This window comes from Ctenocephalides felis, unplaced genomic scaffold, assembly GCF_003426905.1.
Source record: "Ctenocephalides felis isolate EL2017-DRISC unplaced genomic scaffold, ASM342690v1 CF-g0.4_SCAFFOLD_01604, whole genome shotgun sequence".
Lineage (NCBI taxonomy): Eukaryota > Metazoa > Arthropoda > Insecta > Siphonaptera > Pulicidae > Ctenocephalides > Ctenocephalides felis.
In genome coordinates, this window is record NW_020537758.1 from 8,579,785 (window position 1) to 8,595,580 (window position 15,796).

Below are 15,796 nucleotides of genomic sequence, written 5' to 3' on the forward strand. Positions count from 1 at the left end.
AAAAAAAAATTGATATGGCATTTAGTTGGTGTAATTTTATGGTGCCTCAACTTAGTATGCATTTGTTTGGTGAATTTTGGATAACTTTTGAATCATTTATTTTAGGTACAGTAGATATTCAGCAAATTTATGCAAAAGTAGATAACAAACAAGTTTTTCTACACCATAAAGTCCTACAAACACATACTTTATCCCTTATATATCATTTTCCATCATTTCATATCATTCACCCCAGTTTCCCCTATCCTGTGTGTGAAGTTTTGTATAATATTCCTCGGAACAAAAGTGAGATACGACGACATCAAAGAGCAAATGCAAAACAAGGGAAACACAAACACTTTTGAGAATTTCTTGGATAGAATCGATATCCTGCAAGAACTCTGAAAGGACGATATTTGATAAAAAAAATAGAACGACCTGGAGAAAATTGAGACCTAGCACAACAATATTGTTGAAAGGAGAAAATTTATGTGTATATATATATATTGTAATATATTATATATATATATATATATATAAGAATATTTTTTAAAACGAAACTTATTGGCCTAAAAACGCGACACCAAAGTTCTCATTTGCGCCTGTTTGTATTCCAAGTGACTCTGATTATATAATTTGTAACTTTCAAACTATTTGTCTAAATTGCATACAATATTTAAAAATTTTTTAGTAAATTGAAATATCTATAATATTTTCTAACATCATAAAACCATAGGTTAACTTGTATACTTTAAATCGTAACTGAAAATATAAAATAATGACCAAAGCTCTCTTTGGAGCTTATTTGGATCGTGAGTGATTTTTTTACAATTTTAACTGTAACTTTTAAACCGTTTTTCTAAATTTCATACAATATTTGGTAAATTTGTAGTAAATTAAAATATATAATTTTTTAACATCATAAAGTCCTATGCTAATTCGGTTTACTTTAAAATCACATTTGAAAGCAAAAAATTAATGACCAAAGCCCTCATTGGGTTGATTGAGTTTTTTTTTTATTTTCTTTATTTTACTTATGCAAATTAATTCATTTGTAAATTTTAGAAATATTAGTTTTGTATATTATTTAAAATAATACAAACATAATGCCTAAACATTTTTTTTTTAATTTTAATATTTTTGACAAAAGTTTTTTCATATTTAGGTTCTTTATTGTACAATTCTATTTTTTATCAGATTATTTGAATAAAAGTTACAAATATTATACAAAGTAAACTAATAATATGTTATAATAATAATATCAATATATATATTATATATATCTATATATATATTAATTATTTAGTTGTTAAATTTTATTAATGACATAAAACTTAAAAAAAAAATAATATGAGAAAAAACATTCTTAATTTTAATAAATAATAATAAAGAATAATTTATGAATTTAAATCCAAAATTAATTGTAAAATCAATACATAGAGATTTTTTTAAATGCTAAATGCATTTCATTTTATAATTTTGTAAAATGCTGACAGAATTAAAGAGAATTTTTTAAATTTTTGCAAAAATATGACACAAACTACTAGAAAAAATAATAAATATATGGAAACAATTTAGACAGAAACCAAAAATATGCATTTATTTATATTTTATCATATTGATAGAATAAATATGTAAAAATTCCCAAGTTTTTTTCTCAAATAGGTACTTAAAATAAAATGATTTTTGGCTAATTTTTTTGCACCGATTGCGTGCAACCAGGAACCTCAAATTTCAGTATAACATGCTTTAATGCATATAGAAACAATAAACACTAAAGTTTTTTTTATAAAATATTTTAAGTGTTGTTTTATAAAATATTACACTGCAATGCACGCCTACAAATCCAACAACGAGACACCTTGACGCACCATATATCGCGTAGAACTTTTTTCCGCAATTTTGCAATAAAAACTCCGAGTTAAATTTAACGCAAAAATTTAATATATCGTAGATACGAAATGAAATAAAATTTTTGTACTCTAGTTTTATTTCCGACATTTACTCCTGCATCCATTAAATCGTTAACGAATACAAGTATCGTCATCTCGATATCGTCGACATCGTTTTCTGTTTAAAAACCTATCAAAGACCATTATGTTCGTCCATTATTTTCAATAATAGATGCATTAGCCGGGAAATTATGCATGGAAAAGCCATCGAACACTCGATTTACATACTAGAGATGCTTTTCGATATTAGGTATAGTTACAGATCGATTTTCGATCCAATCGACTATAATAGAAACTTTTGATGGAAGAATTTTAGAGACCTAGTAGTAGTACTGTTTATAATAATTAAACAAATCAATTACTCCCTCACATTTATCCTGGTGAGTCCTTTATCATATAGTGCTTTGTGGATTGTATCGTGTTTACATGACGACTATTGCAATGGTCTTGTTTTGCGTGTAAACAAGCCACCAAGCTATAGTAAAGCTATAGCTGGACTAAAATAGAGCTAAAAACTATTACTACTTGCTGGAACGACCGAACGACGTGTATAATTAAATGTGAAGTGGAATTATATGCACCGGATAAATATTAAATTGGGAGCAATAGAGGAATGGATTTTGGTAAGGGATAAAGGACTATGTTGGTATTTGAAATTTGCAATCATAAGATTATATATTTGTTTGGGAATTCTGTTTAATAAAGTGTTGGTCAAGCGAGGATGAACTGGGAGTCAGAACCCAAAACATGTATTTAAGGCATATTATCAAAGTACTAAAATCCGCGTTTCAACTACGAATTGCTTAAAAGTTATTTGAAGAAATGTTAAAAAGTGTCCTACTGGCAATCCTAAAGTCCACGTTTCAACTCAAATTATTCAAAATTTCAATATGCAAGTGTATATAACTGTTTTATACTAGATTTTAGTAAATTTTATCTGGTTTTCACTCACTAGATATATTAAAACAGTTTCTACATAGGAAGGGCCGGATTTAGAAATTTGGCGCCCCGGAGCACTGACAAAAATGCCGCCCCATCCCTGAAATTTTATGAACTTTCGAACTTTTTTTAAAGCAATCGCGCTGCTTCAGCTGCAAGGGACAAATATAGAAGCGCGTAAGCGCCGCGTCGCAGTCTAACTGATAAACAATGTTACAGAACTTATATAAATGTAAACAAAATTTATACTTGTTGTTATAATATCTTTAAAATATTTTAATTAATTAATATGTTAAAATAATTTAATGTGCCTATGTCCTATGATCACTTTTGTCCGCCAAATGTTTCTTTTTCAAATTTTTTTTGTTGGATCATCGAAACCGCTAATCCTGCCCCCCACAAATTTAAGCAGTTATTTATTCTGTAAATTTTTTTGAATGTTATTGAACGCTTTTTTCTCAAAAACTAAATTATCATTTTTGGCATTTTGGCCCGTATCTTCAAAACAGTTGGACCTGCCTTGACCAATTATTAATCAGCACGTCTCCTTATCAATAGGAATTGAATCATAAATCGGTTGATCCGTGTTCTCGAAATCGACTTGAATAATTAAAAAATATTAGATTTGTATTGATGAGAAGACGTGCTGATTAGCTTTTGGTACAGGCAATTACAAAAAATGGTAATTGAGTTTCGATATTTCTTCTCTGAAACAGCTACGCAGCGCGATTGCTTTGCAAAAAGTTCATAATTTTCGAAAAATTTCAAAATACAAAAAATGTGTTTTAGAAGTGTTTTTTTTTCATTTTTTAATGAAATTTAAAGCTCTTTATAAAATGTAATTTTCAGTACGGGATGTTTCAGTAATTTGTCTTAAGGCACAGTGCCATGAGTCACTAGTTTAAATTTTTTTTCGACGCTATAAGCTCGGAAGTGCACAAATACGTATATTTTAAGAGGGCTCGAGAACTGAAGAACATATTTTTTTAAAATTTTCAGCTTGTTTACGGATCTTATATTAGCCAAATTGCCAAATTTGATAACTTATTAACGAATTTGATAATTTACGTTCGGAGAGGGAAGCAAGGCAAAATAATGAGTTTTAGTTAACGTTTATTTCAACCCAAATTTTGCATTGCAATCGTATTATGTTTTGTTAATTAGATTTCTTGAAATAAAAAATGTTGTTAAAAAAGTTGATTATATTATATAGAATTTTTTCTAAATATCTAAATTTTGCCGCCCCCCAAAATTTGCCGCCCTGGGCAGTAGCCCCGATTGCCCCTACTGTAAATCCAGCACTGTACATAGGATTTAGTACTACAATAGTTGCAAAAACGTGCAAAATTCCAAAACTTGTCCATTGCATTTCTCTGCGATCTTTTCCCTCGAATTCCTCTCAATTTGCATTCACCTTTACGCCTTGTTAATCCTTAAAAGATGCGTTCCTCCAACAACATTTAAAGTTGACTTTAAAGGAGTTTCTGCTCCTGTTGCATTCTAATTCTCCAGCTACATGAATAATGATCGTGCCATAAGTTCTCAATGTAATAAAACTATAGTTTGTGACTACGAAACTATACGTAGCTAAAATTTAATGTAATGTATGGTGTACAGAAACAAACAGTTTCAGAGTTCACTATTTGCGATAACTATTGTTTGAAACAAACATTCCGAATGTTTTGCACTCTAGAGGGACATCGTCGTTGATGTCAACGTTGGGAAAGTTTTGGACTTCAAAATAAATAATATTGGAGAGAAAAATGTAGATGATTGATATATATATATATATATATATATATATAAATCTCGTGTCACGATGTTGGTTCGCGATGGACGCCTAAACTACTGGACCGATTTTAAATTTTATTGGCTCATCGTGTGCATATATATCCAACTTAGATTATAGGAAATTTTGAAAAGTAAATTTAAAATATAAATACATAATTTTTATAAATTTCAAAAAATTTTGACAGAAAATGACCAAAAAAAAAATAAAACACTAAAATGACAAATGTCAAAATATATGGAAAAGTCGAGAAAAAAAGATAAATGATTTTTGAAAAAAATATTTGACAGTTCAAAAAATAAAATTCAAAAACATGTACATATATAGAAATATCCAACATTTAAATCCAAATTTGATGAAATGCTATATTCAAAATCACTGTTTATAGTTTTAAATCTAATTAAAAAACAACGCTAAAAAAATTTAAATAAATGTTGACATGTAAAAAAATCAAATGTCATTTGTCAATATTTATGAAAATAAAATAGATTTACGATTTAGATTTAATTGATTAGCTTACCAAATTATTTTGGAAACCAAAACTTCATCAAAACATTATAGATCAGAGATCACAATAAAAAAGCGGCATATCGAATTTAAAATTAATCATAAACAAAATTTTGACATTTTACAAAAAAAATGTTTAACGACTTACTTCGATAAGAAGCAAATAAATTAATTATTCCGAGTTATGTTATAGGCAATATTGCCAAGCAAATTATAGATACAAAACATTATTGTAAAATAAATATTATCATATTATATTAATTTTGGACCAAGAAGGAAATATTTTGACATTTATAAATTTAATGCATATTGGATATATGAAATTGACATTCACTATTTTTCAATTAAATGCAAATGTGAAAAATCAAATATTTATATAAAAATTGTATATTTAGATAAAGATACTGCTTTGATTTAGACTAAAATTTAATTTATTCTTTAATTAAAAAAAATGACATAAACAAAATTAAAATAAACAAAACACTATGATGCGTTGGAATTATTTATCGGAGTGTAAAGAAATTTGTGTAATTATAATATAATATTATTATTAATATATCAGTTAAGATATATTTTAATTGTCATCGCAATCGTAACCTCTTAAATGAAATAGTACAATCTGAGGGTATCACTGGAATCTGACAAAAACAAACTAGACAAACTAAATATTATATCATATTATATTAAATTTTGACCAAAAAGAAAATATTTTGACAGTTATAATTAATTTGAAATAAAATGCAAATGTCAAAAATCAGATCTTTATGTAAAAAAATATTTATTTCCACAATATTCCTGTGTTGATTTAGCCAAACTTTTGAATTTAACAATTATATAATTATTCATCGATGACTTAAAATAATTAATAATTTATTAACAAATAAATAATATTTGAAAGAAAATTTTATTGACATATATGACATGACAAAAGTATAATAAACAAAAAAACTATGATGCGAGTGAATTAATTTTTGAAGTATGAAATGTCAAATAATTTTGAAAAATATAGCAAGTTTTTAATTATTTGTCAAAGAATCAGAGTCCAAATCAATTATATATTTGTTTTTTGGCACATTTATTCAGTTTTTATCAATTTAGGCATATTTTTTATGGCAAAACAACGTTTGCCGGGTTAGCTAGTATATATATATATATATATATATATATATATATATATACATCCCCAGTTATTATATGTTTCATTTGAACAATACACCTAGGACCTCATTCCCTTTCCTCCTACCCCAAGCAATTCCCAAGGCAAAAGGACAGGTACAGTTCTGATTGAAAGGCCCTTAACATAGTTGATGAAGGATCCTTCTGCCTTTCTTCCTCAGAAGGTCAAATCCAATTTGTCCTTTTGTGATTTGGAAGGTGCCAAAGCGAATGGTACCGTAAAATAGATCTTTTACTATGTACGGATTGATATTTTATTTAGTTATTGGGGATAGAGTACCTACAACTGCTAGGGAAATAAATTTTGTTGAGATAAATTTGTATTTTTTTGTGTAAATATATTATTTGTGACGTTTTCGAAATGTATGAGTGCGAAAATGTTTTCACTAATTCAGTTTGTGCTGGTTTTAATAATTAGTTTTGCGTCTGGGGAGCTTTAACAAGCTGTTTTTAGTCATTGGATTATGCAAGAGAGCTTTTTGGGATTTACACGTTTATCAAAAATGATAAATTTGACTAACAATTTGGACTCGTATTTATATACACATATATTATTTTTCCAATTTTTCCTTGAAGCGTCAACAAAAAATGAAATGATCAAATCGGATTTTCTGGCAAAAACATAAAATTTTTTATCGAGAAGTTAGTAACAAACGTGATTTTGCAAAACTGCATTTGCAAAAAAAATTATAAAATAGACCCTGGCGCTTTTTGCAAACAAAAGGTTTTTGTTACAAAGCAATTGTGTTATGTTTAAATAAAATCCAACTTCAGAAGCTCTGTATTTGAAATTTATTAGCACTAGAAGCCTGAAATTTTAATATGTTATACCTATAAGCTTTCTTTAAATATAAAAAAATTCAATAAATAAAATTTTGCAAAATTATATAAGTTATAATTTTTTTTAACAGACAAGGCAAAAGACACAGGCTGCTTGCGCAAAAAGGTCTCCAGTTCTGAGTAAAATAAAATTGAACTTCAGAGCCACATTTTATTGAATTTATAAGTACTAGAAGTCTGAAATTTAGATATGTTATACTTATAAGCTTTCTTTAAATATAAAAAATTTCAATAAATAAAAATTTGCAAAATAATAGAAGTTATAGATTTTTCACCAGACAACTGGCTGGTTTTGAAAAATAACTCTCCAGTTTCGAGTAAAATGAAATTGAACTTCAGAGCCAATTTTTATGGAATTTATAAGTACTATAAGCCTGCAATTTGGATATGTTATACTTATAAGCTTTCTTTAAATATAAAAATTTTCAGTAAATATAATTTTGCAAAACAATATAAGTTATAATTTTTTTAACAGACAACTACACAGGCTGCTTTCGCAAAAAGCTCTCCAGTTCCGAGTAAAATGAAATTGAACTTCAGAGCCACATTTTATTGAATTTATAAGTACTAGAAGTCTGAAATTTAGATATGTTATACTTATAAGCTTTCTTTAAATATAAAAAATAAAATTTGCAAATAAAATTTTGCAAAATAATAGAAGTTATAGATTTTTCACCAGACAACTGGCTGGTTTTGCAAAATAACCTTCCAGTTTCGAGTAAAATGAAATTGAACTTTAGAGCAAAATTTTATGGAATTTATAAGCACTGGACGCCTGCAATTTGTATATGTTATATCTAGAACCTTTTGTTAAATTTTAAAAATTACAACGAATATAATTTCGCTAAATAGCAAGAGTTATATTTTTTTATCAGATAACACTGGCTGGTTTCGCACAAAAGCGATTGTGATATATAAAAATAAAATTTAACTTCAGAGCCATATTTTATGGAATTCAAAAGTACTAGCAGTTCGCAATTTGGACATTTTATACCTATAGTCCAATTGAAGCATAACACACATAACTTTCCTAATTTTGGTATCAAACAATAAAACGCCGATGAAAAAAGCAAATTCAAGCAAAGAAAATACAATCAAATAGCAAGTCATACAAATTTGGCATAAAATTTATATCATTCATTGTATTTATGTTTTTAACATCAACAACCGTAAATATTATTTATAAAATATTTCTATAATTTGTAATTTTCAGGATTGTCTTTTTCCAGTAAAATATTTGCAAAAATTGTCATTAAAACTTTTTATGAATTTTATTTAATTTGTTAAACTTGAATATAATACAAGAAATTGAATCAAAAAAATATTTTGTTCAATAAAAATGAAATAATTCTTTAATGAATATTTAATACTAAGTTTGACAAAAATTTGACAAGATTGTTTAAAAATTTGATTTTGTTTTTTATAAAAAAAATTCATCACATCAACGACTGTAAAGTGTGATAAAAAAAATAATTTAGTAGTTGGAGTGTTAAAATTTTATATTTTGATCCAAGGCTGAATTTTAAATCGAGACTCGTCGAAAAACTAAAAAATCAAAAACCCCAAAAATCCTCGACTAGTTTATGTCTTTCGCCCTCCATCGATCATCCCCAGTGTCGTAAAGATTGATAAGTTTTTCGGTGGCTGCGAAAACAACCCATTTATCTGCGGTAGTGTGCCAAAGTGACCCAATTTTCAACCCATCCATACCATGTAGTAGTAGCCTCTACCCCCGATTTACCGCAATTTGTCAGTTCTAGTCCAGTGGCAGCTCCAAAGCCTACAGGATTAAATTCATTTCCAAACAAAGCCCCGCCGGCGGGGTTTTGCCTGTTTTGGAAATTATTCAGTGACGTCCCCGACAGGAGAAGTCGACGGAAAAGCAAACATCATGTGCGGATATAGAGGACTAGTGACTAAATATTATAATTCACTTTCAAATATTTAGATTTAGATGGAAAATTCAATTTTGCAACATTACACATATTCAGAATAAATTTGCTTACGTCCTTAAAACAAACACTTTTGAATAAAACAATGAACGTTGGCTAATACCTCAATTGTCAAACGTTTCTGACAGATGGTGTTCAATTACGTTTAATAGGATGTTTCAAGTAAATGTTATTTAATTGTGGTAAGTAGTTTTGTTTGTAGTTATATTTATACACAAAAAAGTTTTGACGTAAACGAATTGACGGCTTAAAATATATTTTAAAAATATTAAGCGTTGTAATACAGTAATGAAATTATAGTATGTAATTTTCTAATATGTGTACTGAATTATAAAAATATAAAATCAAATATGTTTCTAACAAAAAAAGCTAAAAAAATTGCAATGCACACTTGCAAACTCTATTTTTATTAGTTGCGAATCGACGGTTGGATATGACAAGAGAAGTACTTTTGAAAAATGTTTTAAAAATATACAATATTATACTAGAGCTATGAAATTTTAGTATGTTATTAGTTAATATATGTACTCAATTATAAAGATATAAAATCACATATGTTTCTAACAAAAAAAGCTATAAATGTGTAATTTTGTAAATGCATGCGCATTTGCATACTCTAATTTTATTAATTGCGAATCGACGGTTGGATATGATATGAGAAGTACTTTTGAAAAATGTTTTAAAAATATACAATATTATACTAGAGCTATAAAATTTTAGTATGTTATTACGTAATATATGTGCTCAATTATAATAATATAAAATCATATATGTATCTAACAAAAAAAGGGATAAATGTGCAATTTTGTAAACAAATGCACTCTTGCATACTCTATTTTTATTAGTTGCGAATCGACGGTTGGATATGATATAAGAAGTACATTTGAAAAATGTTTTAAAAATACACAATATTATACTAGAGCTATAAAATTTTAGTATGTTATTATCTAATATGTGTACTCAATTATAAAAATACAAAATCACACATGTTTCTTACAAAAAAAGCTATAAATGTGCTATTTTGGAAACAAATACACTCTTGCATATCTTGTTTCCAATAGTAGCAAGTTCACGGTTTGATGAGAATTTTGAAAAATATTTAAAAATATAAAACGTTATACTAGAGTTACAACATTTTAGTATGCTATTTTTTAATATATGTACTCAAATATAAAAATATAAAATCGTACATGTTTCTAACAAGAAAAGCAATAAATTTGCAACTTTGTAAACAAATGCACTCTTGCATATCTAGTTTCCAATAGTTGCAAGTCCACGGTTTGATGAGTATTTTGAAAAATATTTAAAAATATAAAACGTTATACTAGAGTTACAAAATTTTAGTATGCTATTTCTTGATATGTGTACTAAATTATAAAAATATAAAATCACACATGTTTCTAACAAAAAAAGCTATTAATGGGCAATTTTGTAAACAAATGCACTCTTGCATATCTAGTTTCCAATAGTTGCAAGTCCACGGTTTGAAGAGTATTTTGAAAATTATTTAAAAATATAAAACGTTATACTAGAGTTACAAAATTTTAGTATGTTATGTCTTAATATATGTACTAAATTACAAAAATATAAAATCATACATGTTTCTTACAAAAACAGCTATAAATTTGCAATTCAGTAAAATCATATAATAGGGCCGAAAGAGTTTTCGAAGGCAAACGTTTTCCGGGTCAGCTAGTATATATATATATATAAATATATTAAAATTTATAATATTTTCTTAATTAGCCTTTACCTCTAATATATGTTCAGACTGATGTTCCCGATCCAATTTCCTGCTAGTCGTTGTAATTAAACCTGAAACAAAGGAAAACACATTAATAAAACAATTTAAAGGGAAAAAATAACATTTTGAATATACCCCAAAACAACCCCAAACCGTATCAGTATTGTAATCTTTTGCAGGAAAAATAATTATAGTGGGAGAGCTGGGGGGTGGAAATCTAAGCTCATAATAAATTTATTAGATTCATAAAATGTAATGCAAAATGTAATGTAATGCAAAAAGTTCAATCAAAATATTTTTTGTTTTTACAGTTAAAAAGTTTCATAATTAGTTTTGCATTTAACTAGGAATGAAATTGCTGAACTTGAATCGAAAATTAAATACTTTATATAAAAATAAATAAAATGAATTTTAAAATAGACTCCTTAATAATTAATATACATGATTATTTTCATATACATATTTTGGTCCTTGTGCTAGTGAACGGTTTTGTTTTCTAAACAACTAATTTTGTTAAAAACAGTTAAATAATCAATTATGAGTTATATAAGATATATATAAATGCACAAAATATAGATTTTGTAAGACAAAAAAGGGACTATGTAATTATAGTAAATTTTTAAAAAAATATTCAAAGTTCAAAAATTTTGCGTTATTTTTAGTATTACTATTAGTAAATCTAGTAACAAAGTAAACATTTATAAACCACTTCATAGGAACAAAACTTTCTGCTTCCAAAGGTATTTATGAGTATAATGAGTTTCCATAGAGCTTCTTATTATTAGACAAACTTATAGATAATTTAATTTTATACAAAATTTCTTAATACAAAATTCAAATCGCACACATAGTTTAAAAGTTATAAATAATTTAGTACATGAGTGTACTAAATTCATTAACAATCTCATCTATACAAACTTTTATGTTTATAATTTGTTTGGTAATTATATTTAATATTTTCCCCCAGCTCTCCTATTATCAATATTCGTGAAAGACATTCAAAAGGCTTTTGTTAATGTCTTCGGTTCCTTTATTAATTTCATAAATTCGGTTTTATCTTATAAAGACGCTCCTGGAAACAATTTAAGGATGATATACAATCTTCTGCAGCCGATGGCAAAGTTAAACCCCAGGCGAATAAATTTGACAAAATAATGGCTCGTTTTAATTATAATTATATAGGAAAATATATATAATATATAGAAGTATATTTCACACCATTATCGCTTTTTAGTATCGTTTCTAGGATTTCCCAAAGCGTCTTATTACGACGTCGAAAGGAGGAAAATCAATTGATTTCTTTTTGTGGAAAGCCCGAAGATGCAATATGGTGCATCGGGGTGGTCAAACGTGATACGAATCTATTGAATTGCATAAAATAGGAAATTGTGGATGTAATAATGATTTTATGATGGTACGGAACGATAAAAGGATATTTTGAATCTAAGGTTTCGTTGAGTTCGATCTTTCATATTCTTTAGGATTTAATGGAAATTTCGGGACATTTTTTGGTTTTTGTCAAAAATCAATCATTTTGAAAAATATATAAAAATATAAAACGTTATACTAGAGTTACAAAAATTTAGCATGGTATTTCTTAATATATGTAATGAATTATAAAAATATAAAATCAAATATGTTTGTAACAAAAGAAACTAAAAAATTGCAATTTTGTAAATGCATGCACATTTGCATACCCTATTTTTATTAGTTGCGAATCGACGGTTGGATATGATATGAGAAGTACTTTTGAAAAATGTTTTAAAATTATACAATATTATACTAGAGCTATAAAATTTTAGTATGTTATTACCTAATATGTGTACTAAACTATAAAATCACATATGTCTCTAACAAAAAAGCTATAAATTTGCAACTTTGTAAACAAATGCACTCTTGCATATCTAGTTTTCAATAGTTACAAGTCCACGGTTTGATGAGTATTTTGAAAAATATTTAAAAATATAAAACGTTATACTAAAGTTACAAAATTTTAGTATGTTATTTCTTAATATGTGTACTAAATTATAAAAATATAAAATTACACATGTTTGTTACAAAAAAAGCTATAAATTTGCAACTTTGTAAACAAATGCACTCTTGCATATCTAGTTTACAATACTTGCAAGTCCACGGTTCGATGAATATTTTGAAAAATATTTAAAAATATAAAACGTTATGCTAAAGTTACAAAATTTTAGTATGTTATTTTTCGATATATTTACTAAATTATAAAAATATAAAATCACATATGTTTCTTACAAAAAAAGCTATAAATTTGCAATTTTGTGAAAAAAAATGCACTCTTGCATATGTAGTTTCCAATCGTTGCAAGTCCACGGTTTGAAGAGTATTTTGAAAAATATTTAAAAATATTTAACGTTATGCTAGAGATACAAAATTTTAGTATGTTATTTCTTTGTATGTGTACTTAGTTATAAAAATATAAAATCAGACATGTTTCTAACAAAAACAGCTATAAATTTGCAATTCAGTAAAATCATGTAATAGGGCCGCAAGTGTTACTACAAACTCAACAATATCAACATTTTTCAAATGTTAATATGAAAATGCATTTTTTGGCGTTGTAGCACTATTTTTTTGCAAATATCTTACAAATATCAAGGACAAGCACTCCTTTTCAGTTACATGGGGAGAAACTAGATAAGTTTTTCCACAAATCCATGCCAACAGCTATATACACTCCGATATAAAAGTTTTGAATAAAACGACTTAGAAATCGATCTTTTATTTCCTTAGTATTTAATTAAAAACTCGGGACATTTTTTTGGTCTTTGTCAATTATACCCAAAAATAGATAATATGGCAGTATAAACCTATATTTCCCTACTCGAATATGATTTATATGAACGTGTGTATTACTATTTTGAGATTTGCTGGCTTTTGAACGTTCGTTACTAAAACGATATTAAGTTTCGTCAAGCGAGCAAGTTTGTTTCTGAGGATTACTTACCAGAAACTCATCTGCATAATGCACTTAATCAGAACATGTCAGAGGAGACGACGATGCAAATGCATTTGCACATTAATCGACACACATACACACTAAAATATATATACATACATTATATTACATACTATTCATCCCAAAAATCATTTAGTTATTTTTTCATTCAAAGTCTTCCCTCCATTTGTGGTTTGTTTGGGAGATGTTCCCTAAAGATTGTGTTACATTTACCTTTGGTGAAAAGAGAAGGAAATGAGGACGTTTGATAATAATTAACAAAGTTTTGTGTCAACTTTAACTTTAAATTCAACTCGACTCTTGTTGATCAAGTCAACTCGAAACTCCAGAAGAGGAGACTTCTATATATAATTTAACTTTTGAAGGCAACTTGCAGAGTCAGATAGATTATGATGTGTTTGGGAAATAATTCGAGGTGTTTTATTTGATTTTTGGAATTGTTTGTTCAGGAATCAAGACTTTGAACACTGAGATTATCAACAACTCTCAGACCACTTTTGTTGCTAACATTTTTTTTTTATTTTTGGCTTAAATTTTTACAACTGTATCTTAAGAGAGTGTTGAGTTTTTGAATTTTTATAAGTAGTTATTAAATAAATTTTAGAATTTTATAAAACAGCCTAAAAAGCGTCGATATTTTATAAATCTATTTAAAACAATGTTATAACTAGTGGGGTGGGTGGCATCGTGCCTTAAGGCAAATTGCTGGAACTTCCCTTACCGTAACGAAATGTTCGAGGAATACTGAATGTTTTCAAATAGATTATTATAAATATTGTAGCATTATTGTAGTTATTTTCGAATACAAAAAAAAAAACATTTTTTATACCAAAATCAATTATTTTGTTAAGACAAGCAGAAAGTTCTTTGAATCATTTAAATCGGACGCTTAGTTCTCTCAAAAACTGCCATTTTTTACATATTTAGCTCCGTATCTTCAAAATGGCTGGGCCTGCCTTTGCCAAAAACTAATAAACACTTCTCCCAATCATTACTAATTGAATGATTTTTAGATCATTCAAATCGAATACTCCGTTCTCTCAAAAAGTCGATTTCTATTTTCTGCACTCGTTGCTCCGTATCTCTGAAAAGGCTGGACCTGCCTTCGCCAAAAACTAATCAGCACATTTCCTTATAAATAGGAATCGAATGTTTTTTGAACCATTCAAATCGGTTGATCCGTACGCCCGAAAATGTGGGAGAAAAATTGTATCCATACATACACACACACACACACATCCATTTTTTTTTAAGTATGCCAAAACGTTCAGAAACCTTCAAAACGTCGAGAAATGTAAAAATTTTCAATTCCGATTTTCGGCCCATTACAATAACTTACCCTACGGGAAGTTAAAAATGCAAAGTTTAAGTCATTTCAAAACCAAAGTTTTTGTAGTTTGTTCAAAAAAACCTTAATTATTAATAACAATTTTTGTGTAAAAAAGTAATTATTTTTCCTATATTACATGAATTCTTTCTTTGATTTTCTTGCAAAAATAATTATTTCTTTTTATATTAATTCATTTAGAAGTTTCTTTTTCTAAGAATCTTCAGTCTTGAATATTCAAGTATTTTTTACGTTGCTAAATTTTATATCAAGAAGCAATACTAATAATTATTTAATAATTTATACTAATAATTATAATTCAATATGAGTAGTTGCACATGTATTTAATTTCTAGAAAATTTAAGATAGTCATTGCAATTAATAATGCAAAGTATATTAAAATTATTTAATATTTTGCTCATAATTATCTAATTATTTCTGCAAAAGCTACATATCATTATTATAAAATATTAAAATATTTTATGCCAACAAATCTAAATGACTATCATAAATTCTTCAAGTGCAAAAATATTTGCTTCCATAATTATATAATATAATACATTTTTTTTAAATTTTAAAGAATATATTATATTTTTTAAAAAATA

General features: G+C 27.0%; 1 pseudogene; it reads right to left on the bottom strand.

Moving 5' to 3' along the window:
• Nucleotides 1–15,796, bottom strand: part of LOC113373314 — a 518,232-nt pseudogene that overhangs the window by 91,575 nt on the left and 410,861 nt on the right.